Consider the following 13,497-nt stretch of genomic DNA (forward strand, 5'->3'; position numbering starts at 1 on the left):
TCTTCTCTGCAGTTGATGGGAACCAGCTGCAGACTCCTGCTCTGTCCATCCTGTCTTGTTTGAGGGCTGGGCCCTGGAAAGCATCACATAGAGATTTCTGATATTTGAGATGATGTATGTTTGTATTTCTCCTTGGAAATAGCCCCCAGGTCCCTTCCCCTGGAGCTCCCAGGCCCCACATTCCAGAGCAGGCCGTCCCATTCTTCCCCCCCCAATCTCCACAGGAGATGGGTGCCCCAGAGGAGAGGCTGGGGAGGTGAATGGCCAGGGTGGGGAAGAGAGCCGGGAGGAAGTGGTATTGATGAGAGGCAACAATGTGATGAGGTCCCAAGAGTCACAAAACCTGGCTTCCAGTTTGCTGTGAGAGCCCAAGGAAGTCCCTACCCCTCTCTGGACCTTTGGTTCCTATTTCTCAGCAGTGATGAGCCTTGGGAGATGTTGAGATCAATCTCCTTGTTTTTACAGAGATTGAAGCCGAGGCACAGAATGCAGCAATGCCTTGCTGAGGGTCACAGAGTGAATTAGTGTCAAAGGGAGTAGGGGGCAGCCAGGTTTCCTGGCTGCCAATCCTGGGTTCTTTAGATGCCCCATACAAAAAGGAGAGGGAACCAGGCAGCCTCGGGGATGAGTATGTCACAGGGCATGAGCATCTCTCTCTCTGATGAGGAGCTGGACACTATTCTCCCTCTGACCCTGTAGTCTATAGAGCTGTCGGTGCCCGATATCCACCCAGCAAATTGAATTCCCTGCAGGGCCCAAGGAAAGGAGTTGCTCTGGGCTTCTGCCAGATCTCAGCTGTCCTCCCTCCCCCAGGGCACTTGGGAGAGGGAAGGGATGGTGGCTAAGATCAGTTCATTTCTGCTGCCAGTGACTGGAAGCATTGACTTTTCCCAGGGCCTTGGACCTAGGGACTCCAGGCTTTTAACATGTTCATCTTTTCCCCATCTTGGGGAAATTCTGGACCCATTGTGTGAGGTAGCAGATGGAGTCAGTTGGAGCCCACTGCCCCACAGACCCCACATACCAAGGTTAGCCAAGGGCTTGTCACAATGGGAGGGAGCTAATGCAAGTTTCATTATACCCATTTTGCAGTTGAGGAAATGAAGGTGCAGAGGAGGAGAAGTGACTCCCAGAGCCTCAGAGCTAGGATGTTTCCAAGTAAGGACTTAAGATCATAAAGTTAGCCCAAGTCAGGATTTGAACCTAGGTCTTCAGAGAACAAATCCAGCTCTTTCCAGAGCACCCCTACCTTCTTGATTGGGTATAAAGATAACCCACAGAGTGACAGAGACTTTGAAACTAAAATACTAAAAACTGATGTGGGGAAGCAGGGAGGAGAGAGGACGACATTGCAGTTTTGTTTTGCAAAGTTAAAACAGAAGAAATGCATACAAGCAACCATAATGATACACATGCGAGTGTGTGCACTCCATCTTAGAGGCTATAGAGTCTAACAAATGTCACTCTGGGCTTCAGCAGAAGTGGAAATCGATTTGTTGCTTATTCTTCCTCGAGGCAGGCTAATCAGCTCACACAAGTCCAAGGTGCCCTCCTGTACTGGTGCTCTTGAGAACACACAGACTCACAAAGTCACACACACACATTCCTACTCAGTGGCTTGGTTGGTGGTCTTCATTCTTGAAGAGAACCAAAATGACATCACTATGTTAGAGTCAAGTTACAGGGTGTCTGACTTGTGGCCAACCAGACCAGCTTGGAAGTTCTACCACAGGTCGGGCACAAATAAGCCATGTGAACATTTGGGGTGGAGTCTCTGAATTTGCTCATCTAGCATTTCTTTTGAGCTACTTCAATTCTGCTTTGCTCATAGAGCACAGCGCCTTCTCTGATGAGGGCACGCCAAGCTGGGTAGTCCTGGGCCAGGGTCTTCCATGTCATGCAAGCAATTCCAAAGTTCTTCAGAGAGACCTTGAGTGTGTCATATCACTCTGACCACCATGTGAGCACCTTCCTGATGTGAATTCTCCACAAAGTAGTCTTTTAGGAAAGTTTAAGATTGGCATTCGAACAGTGTGGACAGCCCATAGGAGTTGTGCTCTCTACAAAGTCACACACAAAGAGGACAGCTAGGTGGCACAGTGGATAAAACACCGGCCCTGGAGTCAGGAGGACCTGAGTTCAAATCTGGCCTCTGACATTTGACACTAGCTGTGTGACCCTGGGCAAGTCACTTAACCCTCATTGCCCTGCCCCCCCAAAAAAGTCACACACAAATACACAATCACACCATCTCACACTCACACATACATACACACACTCAACACACACTCACAAAGTCACATATATACATTCACAGACACACAGTCACATATACACACTCACAAACATACACACAACTCATCACACACACACACACACACACACACACACACACACACACACGATGACCTAAGAGGCTCCAGGCTTGACAAAAGGCATCCCAGACAACCCTGAGTTCCCAGGGTGGATCCTGCCTCACTCCCCCTCATCCCTGGGAACACCTGGAGTTCACATCCTTTCTCCACCAAGGGGCCCCCTGGGCCAAGCTGCTCAGAGAAAATCTGGCAGCCGAGGAAGGACCAAGGCCGGTGGTCTTTCCAGCTGGGCTCCCACTGCTGGAGGCTGGGCAGATAAACAACTTTCTTTCTCTAGGCATCTCTAGGGTGTGATACTCTGTACAGTGTTCAAGCTGGCGTGAGAAAGGAAGGCAATTATTTTTGTTTCCAGTGGGAATAGCAGCATGGGGAGAGGGGATGTGTCTGAAGGGAAGTTTGAGGGCCCCAGTGTGGCCAAGCCTGGCTCCCAGAAAGCCCCCCTTCCCCCCCCCACCCCCGCCCCCGCCCCCGCCCCAGTAAGTTGCCTGGGAGCCAGCTGTTGGTTTACAATAGTTACAAAAGCTCCCTGGCTGCACCTACAGGAGTCAGGAGTCTACCAAAAGGATCTGGGAAGAACATTAAAGGGATATGCGGGGGCCCCTGGGGTGTGGGTGGAGAGGTTGGGGGAGGAAGCCCACAGTCCCAAGCAAAGGGGGCCTCCTGGCTCTGAGTGTGGAGGAGGGGCACATTCCCCCTTCTCCAGCCCAGCGCCTGGGTGGGGAGGAGAGGTGGGCTGGTGCACGAGCCAAAGAGGACACTCAAGACACAGGGAGGTGGCCCCCATTGGCTGGGACAGCCGGTGGGGCTGGCCGCCACTGCTGAGGACCAACCTCAGAAGCTGAGTAAAAGGCAGCTGGCCTTGCTCCTCCTAGCTCCCCCCTCCCCTCCCCAGGGGACAGACGTCTCCCAACTCAGCCCCAGCTATTTCCGCTGCAGAGGAAGGTCTGGTCTGGGCCACAGCTGCTGGCTTGGAGATGCCGTCACTGTCAAAGAGGTGATTCAGAAGGCTTTCATCTCCCCCTCCCCCGTGCTGGCCCCACTCCCAGCTCTAGAGCCAGGCCAAGATGTGGATTTGCTGTGCTTAAAACTCTGCTTATTCTAAGAGAGGGCTGGGGGGTGGGGGAAGGCTGAGTTAGTGACTAGTCGATCAACAGGCATTCATGGAGCACTTATTATGTATCAGGTGCTTCCACCTAATTGGGGCAGCTAAGTGGTACAGTGAGCAGTCAGGAAGACCTGAGCCCCAATCTGACCTCAGATACTTACTAGCTAGGTGACCCTGGCCACGTCACTTAACCCTGTTTGTCTCAATTTCTTCATCTGTCAGATGAGCTAGAAAAGAAAATGACGAACCCCTCCAGTATCTTTGCCAAAGAAAACCCCAAATGGGGTCACAACCGAACAACAAAAATGTATCGGGTGCTTACTTTAAACCAGGCGTTAGGCTAAATGCTGGGATAAAAATGGGACAAAAGACAGTCCCTGCCTTCAATGATCTTCCAATCCAGTGGGGGAGCCGGCACAAAAACATCGGTGGAGATGGCCAGTGCCCCACAGGGCTCAGTCCTGGGCCTCCGGCCCCCGGCCCCCGGCCCCCGGCCCCCTGCCCCCGCCCTCTCCCTCTGTTCTGTTTCACTTGATGATCTCATCAGCTCCCACAGACGATTCCCAGGTTTATTTGTCCCTCCCTAAACTCTCTTCCAACCTCCAGTCTTGCCTTCCCAACAGCTCAAATGAAATGTCCCATAGACACACTCGACAGAGTCCAAAGCTTCCCCATTCCAAACATCCCCATGACTGGCAATGACACACCAACCTCCCAGTCACCCCAGCTCAGCATCGGAGCCACCTCTCTCACTGCCCATGTCCAATCTGCTGCCAAGGGCTGTCGATTTCCACCTTCAGAACATCTCGTATAGTCAGCCTTCTCTGCCCTGATGCTGCTACCATCCTGGGGCAGACTTTCGCATCAAGCCTAGAGCATTGTAACAACCTCCCAGCCATTCTCCCAGGCTCTCCGCGCTGTAGCCCATCCTTCACTGGGATCCCAGGTCTGACTGTGCAACCCCCTATTCAGTAACCTCCAACCTGGCTCCCTCCCGCCCTTTCAATCTTCCTCTACCTGACTCTCCACCACTTACTCTGAGATCCAGGGACACTGGCCTCCTGACTGCTCCTCCAACAAGGACCTCGGCCTGCCAGTGCCAAGGCCAGCATCTTCTCTGCCACCCCCCCCCCGGCCGCCCCCGGCCTGGAACACTCAGCCTCCTCATCTCAGCCTCCTGCCTTCCCTGGTTCCCTTAGTCCCAGCCAAAATCCCACCTTCCAAAGGAAGTCCTTTCCAATCCCCCTCCATGCTAGCGCCTTCTCTGAAATGATTTCCAATTTACCTCATCTCATTTGTCCGTCATCATTTGCTTGTCTCCCCTGTTAGATTGGGAGCTCTTTGAGGGCAGGGACTGAGTGTGCCTTTCTCTCTATCCCCAGTGCTTGGTGCAGTGCCTGACATATAGTAGGTGCTTAATAAATATTTGGTGACTGACCAAATTCAGATCTTATTTGAGTCTTGAAGCAAACCAGGGAGGCCAAGAGTGAGAGAGGGAGAGGGAGAGGGAGGAGCAATCCAAGCAAGAGGCACAGCCAGGAGTGTCCTGGGGGGCGGGGCAGTGGCCCCGGCTTCCAGAGTCTGCAGTGAGGAAGCTCCCTCAGCTAGGGCAGGGCAGCAGCTGCTCTTTGGTGCCTGGGGCACTGATAGATCACTTGCTTAATGTCACCCAGCAAGCCTGAGTCAAAGACAGAATTTGAACCCAGCTCATCTCAAGACCTGCCCTATGGGCACTAGGCACTTTAAAAAATGGATGTTCATTACCTGATTGCACAAATATAACCTATATCAAATTGCTTATCATCTTAGAATGGAGGGAGGGGAGGGAGAAAATTTGAAACTCAAAATATTAAAAAACGAATGTTCAGGAGGCAGCTAGGTGGCACAGCAGATAGAGCACCAGCCCTGGATTCAGGAGGATCTGAGTTCAAATCTGGCCTCAGACACTTGACACTTACTAGCTGTGTGACCCTGAGCAAGTCACTTAATCCTCATTGCTCTGCCCCGCCCCCAATAAAAGAATGTTCAAATTCTTTGTATGTGATTGGAAAAAATACACTTTAAAAAAAAGATGGACATTAACAATTAACAGTTTCAGACATAATCTATTTTTTCTTTGCATATTGAAATATTCATGTTTCTTGATGTTTGTTAAGTTCATCATTTTTTAAAAAAAGGTTTTTTTAAAGGGAAAAAGAATTTGTTTGAGGGGCTTTTGGCCTGAGTCAGAGGAGAGGCCTCTGGGCCAGGCTGGAACAATCAAGGATAAACATCTGGGGATCTGATTTCCTCAATCATGAGCCCAGGGGGCTGGTGCTGGGGTGGGGGAGGAAGAGAAGAAGGGGGGATCTCAAAGGCTTGCCCCATCCAGCTGCTAATATTAGTAATGCTGAGAAAGCCCAGGCCTTTCTGAGGAGGCCAGAGCCAGGAAGGGGCCCCATGCTAGGGGAAGAAGCCTCTCCCCCAGCTCTGGTTCTGGGTTGTAGGCTAAAGTGAACCACAAGGAATGGCAGGGGCAGCCGGGGGAGGGGGGATTGGGGGGGAAGGGATGAGGGGGACATCCTGTTAGTGACCTGAGAGAGAGCTGACACAATTAGTCCATCAGCATTTAAAAAGTTTTGTTTAATTTCTGAAATAAAACCAGCATTTCTGTGTTTACTAAGCACTTACCACATGCCAGGAACTGAGCCCAGGGCTGGGGGATTAAAGACCAAATTTTTAAAAGGGAAACCAGAACCTGTCCTTGAGAGACGTCTATTTTGCCATGTGAGAAATGATATATATTTAGCCGAATACAAATAAATGGAAGGAAATGGGCAGAGGTGGGCACTGGGAGCTTGAGGGGCAAGGGACTCATGCAAGATGGAGCTTGAACTGAGGCTTGAAAGAAGTGCAGGATGTTAAGTGATGGGGAGGGGAAAGGGCACTTCAGGCAAGGGGGACAGCCAATGCAAAGGCATGAGATGGGAAACAGAGGCTCATGTGGGAGGAATAGCAAGAAGGCTGGTTTGGCTGGACCATGGAGTTCAGGAAGAGAAATAAGATACAATTCACTCTGCCCTGCCTGGTTTTATCTCCAGAGTACTAGATGCCTCTCCCGGGACAAGCCTATCACTTCTAAACCCACCCTTGTGCTGCTCACTCAAGCTCGGATTGACATTCCCTCTCCCCTGGAGCTGGGGGGCTGGTACTAAACTCCTCCCAATGCCATCCTTTACAGAGCACAGAGACTGGACTCAGTTCATGCCACTGCGCACGTGCTGCTCTGCCTGTGACAACATGCCCCGTACCGGGTACCCCCTGGCATCCCAAGTCCCCTCCCCGGAAACTTTCCTGCCTCCTTTCTCACGTGGCCTCCCCCTTTAGATTGTAAGCTCCTTGAGGGCAGGAACTTGTTTATTCTTATTAATTGTATCCCCAGTGCTTAGTACAGTATCTGGCTTTTCCTAGGCCCTAAATCAATATTTTTTGGATTACCAGATTGGATTAATTCAGCAGGAAAGTGAGGCTGGGGCCAGGTTCTAATGGTTTTAATGCCAAACAGACAAGTTTCTATTTAGTAGGGGGAGTCACAAGATCAAACATTCCCTTTAGAGGGGAAGAGGTGGGAATAAGCATGTGTACCAGGCACAGTGCTAAGTGCTTTAGGAATATTATCTCATTTGATCCTCACAACAAGCCTAGGGATTATCCCAATTTTACTGAGAAGGAAACAGGCAGATAGTGGTTAAGTGACTTGCCCAGGGACACACAGCTAGTAAGTGCAGGAGGTCAAATTTGAACTCATGGCCTCCTGACTCCAGGCCCAGAGCTCTGTCTACTGCACCCCCGAGCTGTCTCATGTTGGAGGCTATGCAGAGGACAGACTAGAGACGGGTGAGACCATGTTCCAAGCATTGAGAATACAAAAAAGACAAAATACAGCGCCTGCCCTCAAGGAGCTCATAGTTAGATGGAGACCAAGTAAGAGTCTACTGCAATAGTCCAGGAGAAGATGATGAATACAACCTGAACTGGGTCCTCTGAGTTGAGAGGAGCTGGATTTGAGAGATGTCACTGAGACAGAAACAAGATTTGGCAACTGATAAAATAAATGGGGTCGGATCAAGGAGTTGACACTGAGGTCACAAACCTTGATGTCTTCTATGAGGAGACACGGGTGGCTTCTAGGAGAGCCAGGGCTGCTGTGTACCAGGAGAATGATCTTCCCTTCTCAGAAATCTGATGACCCTAGGAAAGGGTTGGGTCCAATTCTAATGGTAGAGCAAACTGGTATTCTGCACCAGCCTATCTCTCTCTCTGTTTCTGTCTCTGTCTCTGTCTCTCTGTTTCTCTGTCTCTTTCTCTGTCTCTCTGTTTCTCTCTCTCTCTCTCTCTCTCTCTCTCTCTCTCTCTCTCTCTCTCTCTCTCAGAATCAGTGTATTTGGGCTTCTTTCTCACAAGGTGTATGACACTCTTTTCTCTCCTTGGGGGAAAGAGGGTTGTCCCAAATGGAAACCCCCAATACAAGAGCCCTGTCCCAACTCCAACCTTTAAGGAATGGAGTGTTAGAATTATTCCTCATTTTTCAGAGGAGGGAAATAAGGCCAAGTCAGAACCAGCATTCAAATCTATATCTCTACTTACTCAGAGGCACAAGCAGTAAAATTTCACCCCCAAGTTAAGAAGAATGGGATAAATATCACTAAACACTTTCTCAAACCAACTTTTTAAAGAGAAATTAAAAGGGGAACAGAAACACAAGGCCCTGACTCTCGTGGAGAAACAAAGCTCCTAGGATATCAGCTTCCCATGGATGCACAAAGACTCTTCAACAGCCAGGGGTGTGGAGTAGTTGTGAGAAGTCAGAAACAAGATCATTTGAGGCTTGGCTACCATGAGGAGAAAACTGATCGCTTTCTGCTTAATGGTTATTCTTCTTTTTTTTTTTTTTTTAGTGAGGCAATTGGGGTTAAGTGACTTGCCCAGGGTGACACAGCTAGTAAGTGTCAAGGGTCTGAGGCCAAATTTGAACTCAGGTCCTCCTGAATCCAGGGCCGGTGCTCTATCCACTGCACCACCCAGCTGCCCCTGGTTATTCTTGCTAACTAGGTTTGAGGTACTCTTGGACCACACTCTGAAAAACAGAGCTCACAAGCTCCTCCCAATGCCTTCACCTTCAACAGTCAGCCAGTTGATCCAATTAGCACAAGCCCTTTAATGAAAGGGCATTGCATGAAGAAAAGTAGCAAAACATCTCTCCCATAAATGTGAGGCATGCCCAACCATAAATAAATGCACCACAAGCACCCACAAAGGGAATATGAATAGAGGAAGCCCCAGTAGAGAATTCACAGCCAGGCCAATTCACCTTTTGGTCTTTTCCCATGATGTCCTTGTGATAGCTTCTGCTGGGCCCCTGGGTCTGTCTTTGGTTGGTCTGTGCTCCCTGGAGTCTCAGCTCTAAAGCATTCCACTCCAGGCCCTGGCATCTCTGGACTTGCTCTGTGTGAGCTGCTTCCCTGCAAGATGCCATTGGGGGAAGAGAGATGGAGAAATCTCCTTTTCCCTTGCTCATCTTCCACTTCTAAACTCTCTGTCCCACCCATTTACCCACATCAGTGAGTAAAGAAAAGGGATTATTATCTTTGACAATCAGCAGCTGAATTTCCTGATCTTGTCATATTCAGATGATGCTCAACATGTAACATCCTTCGGGGCAGCTAGGTGGCGCAGTGGATAGAGCACCAGCCCTGGAGTCAGGAGTACCTGAGTTCAAATCTGGCCTCAGACACTTAACACTTACTAGCTGTGTGACCCTGGGCAAGTCACTTAACCCCAATTGCCTCACTAAAAAAAAAAAAAAAAACATGTAACATCCTTCTATCCTGGAAATAGGACGCTCAAAGTCTAAGCTCACTGTTGCCTATAATTCTAGAGGGCCCTGACCAACCCCTCGATATTCTCTAAAAAGTGGTCCCCTAGGGATGAGGCTTCACGAATTCTCCCATGGTGATGGTTCTAATTATGTCTCATTCATCGAAGTCCTGGATCATTTCAATTCCCTACAAATCCATTCCTGTTATTCACTGTTCCCTTTGGGATTGCCTTTTCCCATGTGAACAAACCCTAGAAAAGAGACTTGTGGTCTGGATTACGAGGCTGCAGGTGCAGAAAAGGGACACAGCAGGATGCCGAGGCTGTCAGGGGGCCCAGGGATGGTCACAGCCACGGAACAGAGAGGGGGGAAAACAGGTGGGGACCAGGCACAGCTGTTCCCAGGGCCAGGGGCCAGGCAAACTCCATGGCCACAAGCTAGTTGGGGTTTAGATTTGGAGAAGGTTTGGGAACTAAAGAAAGGAGAAAGAAGTAAGTGTGGAACAAGGTTTTAAGGTAGTCAAGGGGAGAAATCTGGACTTGGGAGTCAGAAGGACTCCCTCAGTCCCTCACTCATCATGTGGCCCACAACTCACTTGGCTTCTCTGAGCTATAAAATGGGGGAGGGTAGAATCATAAGATTTTGTGCTGGCCCACACCTTAGAGAGCTCAGCTGATAAAACCCTCTCAGTCTAACTGAGGCCCAGAGAGGGCAAGGACCTTGCCTGGGGTCACACAGGGAGGAAGCAGAGGTGGAGTCTGGATATCCTACCAGCTGCCACATGGCTCTGAACTAGGTCTCATTTCTCTAACAGGCCCCTAATGATACTAAGAGCACCAGGAACTACTGAGAATCTGAAGAGAACCTGCTCCAAGGAGGAGCTGGTGTCTTGGGGAGTTCCCCTGGTCTAGGGCTGGAGCCCTTACCCTCCTCCTCCCCTCCCCATCTCACCCTGCCTTGAGTTAGCATGGCAGGGCTGGGGCTGGGCCAGGGCTTAGGAGGCTTAAGGGAGGCTGAGCTATTAAGAGAATAATGTGAGGACAGCTAGGTGGCAGTGAATAAAGCACCGGCCCTGGATTCAGGAGGACCTGAGTTCAAATCTGGCCTCAGACACTTGACACTAACTGTGTGACCCTGGGCAAGTCACTTAACCTTCATTGCCCCACCAAAAAAAGAGAGAGAGAGAGAGAGAATAATGCTCTGGCTGCCCATGTCTGGCCTCAGAGAAGTCAGGAGGAATTTTGCAGGGCACAAGGCAGATTGGCCCTGCTCCAAATCTCCCCTTTCACCCTCACATACTAGCTGCTGCTGTGGCTGCTGGGCAGATTCCTAGCCTACTCTCCCCTCTCTCCACTGGCTCTTACCAAGTCTCAAGTCTGCATGGGGTTCAGGGGCTCCCATCATTCACAGATGAGAAGCCCTGAACCCCATGCAGACCTGAGACTGGGTTCATCCCTCTAGAGCCCAGAGCCTTTGGCAGGGGACAATCTGCCCCCTGGCAGGCAGGCATGAGGAGGAAACCATAGCTCAGGGGAGCTATGCCAGGGTCTCCTCTGTTTGCATGGACTGGGGATACTTCCTTTGAGTCACCTGTTAACTTGATAAGCACACTGACTATCGTGCCTTTGTCTATGTCACCAATAAAAATGTCAGCTCTTATTTGACAAAAACTGTTGGGAAAACGAGAAGATAGTATGGCACAAACTAGGCATAGACCATCTTATACCATATACTAAAATAAGGTCAAAATGGGTACATGATTTAAACGTAAAGGGTGATACCATAGGGAAATTAGGAAAGGAAGGAATAGTTTACCTCTCAGATCTATGAAGAGGAGAATTTATGACCAAACGAGAGATAGAGAATATTATGAAATGCAAAATGGATGATTTTGATTACATCAACTTAAAAAGGTTTTGTACAAACAGAAGCAATGCAGCCAAAATTAGAAGGGAGGCAGAAAGCTGGGGAACAATTTTTACAGCCAGTATTTCTGATAAAGGCCTCATTTCTAAAATATATAGGGGGGGCAGCTAGGTGGCGCAGGGGCAGCTAGGTGGCACAGTGGATAAAGCACTGGCCCTGGAGTCAGGAGTACCTGAGTTCAAATCCGACCTCAGACACTTAACACTTACTACCTGTGTGACCCTGGGCAAGTCACTTAACCCCAATTGCCTCACTAAAAAAACAAACAAACAAACAAATAAAATATATAGGGAATTAAATCAAATTTATAAGAATTCAAGTAATTCCCCAATTGAGAAATGGTCAAAGGATATGAACAGGCAGTTTTCAGATGAAGAAATCAAAGCTATCTATTGCCATATGAAAAAATGCTCTAAATAACTACTGATTAGAGAAATGCAAATTAAAACAACTCTGAGGTACCACCTCATACCTAACAGATTGGGCCCCAAAAAGGAAAATAATAAATGTTGGAGAAGCTGTGGAAAAATTGGAACACTAATGCATTGTTGGTGGAGCTGTGAACTGATCCAACCATTCTGGAGAACAATTCAGTACTATGCTATGGGGCTGTGCATACCCTTTGGCCCAGTAATACCACTACCAGGTCTATATCCCAAAGAGATCATAAAAAAGGGAAAAGGACCAACATGTACAAATATATTTATAGCTACTCTTTTTGTGGTGGCAAAGAACTAGAAATTGAGGGGATGCCCATCAATTGGGGAATGGCTGAACAAGTTCAGGTATATGAATGTAATATAACACTATTGTGCTGTAAGAAACAATGAGCAAGCAGATTTCAGAAAAACCTGGAAAGACTTATATGAACTGATGCTGAGTGAAATGAGCAGAACCAGGAGAACATTCTACACAGTATCAATAATATTGAGTGATGATCAGCTGTGATGGATTTAACTCTTCTCGGCAATACAATGATCCAAGATAATTCCAAAGGACTCATGATGAAAAATGCTCTTCAAATCTAGAAAAAATAACTGTAGAATCTAGATGCAAATTGAACCATAATGTTTCTACTTTTTTTCTCTTTTGAGGTTTTTTCCTTTTGTTCTGATGTCTGATGTTTCACAGCATGACTAATGCAGAAATATGTTTAATGTAATTGTACATATATAACCTATATCAGATTGCTTGCTGTCTTGGGGAGGGGTGATGGAGGGGAGGGAGAAAAATTGGGAACTAGAAATCTTATAAAAACAAATATTGAGAACTATCTCTGGAAACTGGAAAATAATGAAATGCTTTTATGACAAAAAATGAATGAATGAATGGATAGATAGATATGTTAGAATATTATTACCAGGAGTCCCCTGCTGTGAGAGCATGGGTTGACCTTTCTAAGGTTCAGTGTCCTGAAGTTACTTCTCATCAACATGAGACCACTCTCAACCAATCAGCCTGAAGCAGTGTGGAAGGCTGTTTGTTTTGTCAGTTGGCAGCTGAACCAGGAGTGGTTGAGGTAGTTAGGGTTTCCTATTCTTTCAGAGACACTTGTTCTCTCTGTTAACCTGTAATATATTTTTGTTTTGGTTTGGTTTGGTTTGGTTTTTTTGCGGGGCAATGGGGGTTAAGTGACTTGCCCAGGGTCACACAGCTAGTAAGTGTTAAGTGTCTGAGGCCGGATTTGAACTCAGGTACTCCTGAATCCAGGGCCAGTGCTTTATCCACTGCGCCACGTAGCTGCCCCCTACCTCTAATATATTTTAATAAATGTTTAATACCTACACTATGTGATGTTTAAAATCTATATTGTGTGTTAGCCTTAAATTTAAAAGCTTCAGTACCAGTCTTTGGGCATTAAACATTTATTAAAGCATACAGATATTTACAAGGAGTTCAGAAAGTTAAGAAAAAGAAGTCCTACCTAGCCTAGAGTTCCAGCCTGGTTGGGTTCTTCCTCAAGTCCTCCTCCACAAGCCTGCTTTAATCAGGAACTCCCCAGCAAGCTGATTGTGGAAGCTTTTTATAGGTCTGGAACAGAGGCAGTCTTTACACACTGCTTCAAGCTGATTGGTTGGTGTCCTCCAAATCCATTGGCTTTGATGGTGTTCTCAAGTTGAGTTCACAGTCTAGTTTCTGAGAACAATACCTTCTTAAGGGCTAGCCAGGTGTGATTACAATCCAGTTAACTTGAAGTAGGCTAATCAGCAGTCAATGACTCTCACTTGATTCAA

The sequence above is a fragment of the Dromiciops gliroides genome, chromosome 1 (assembly GCF_019393635.1).
Source record: "Dromiciops gliroides isolate mDroGli1 chromosome 1, mDroGli1.pri, whole genome shotgun sequence".
NCBI classification, from domain to species: domain Eukaryota; kingdom Metazoa; phylum Chordata; class Mammalia; order Microbiotheria; family Microbiotheriidae; genus Dromiciops; species Dromiciops gliroides.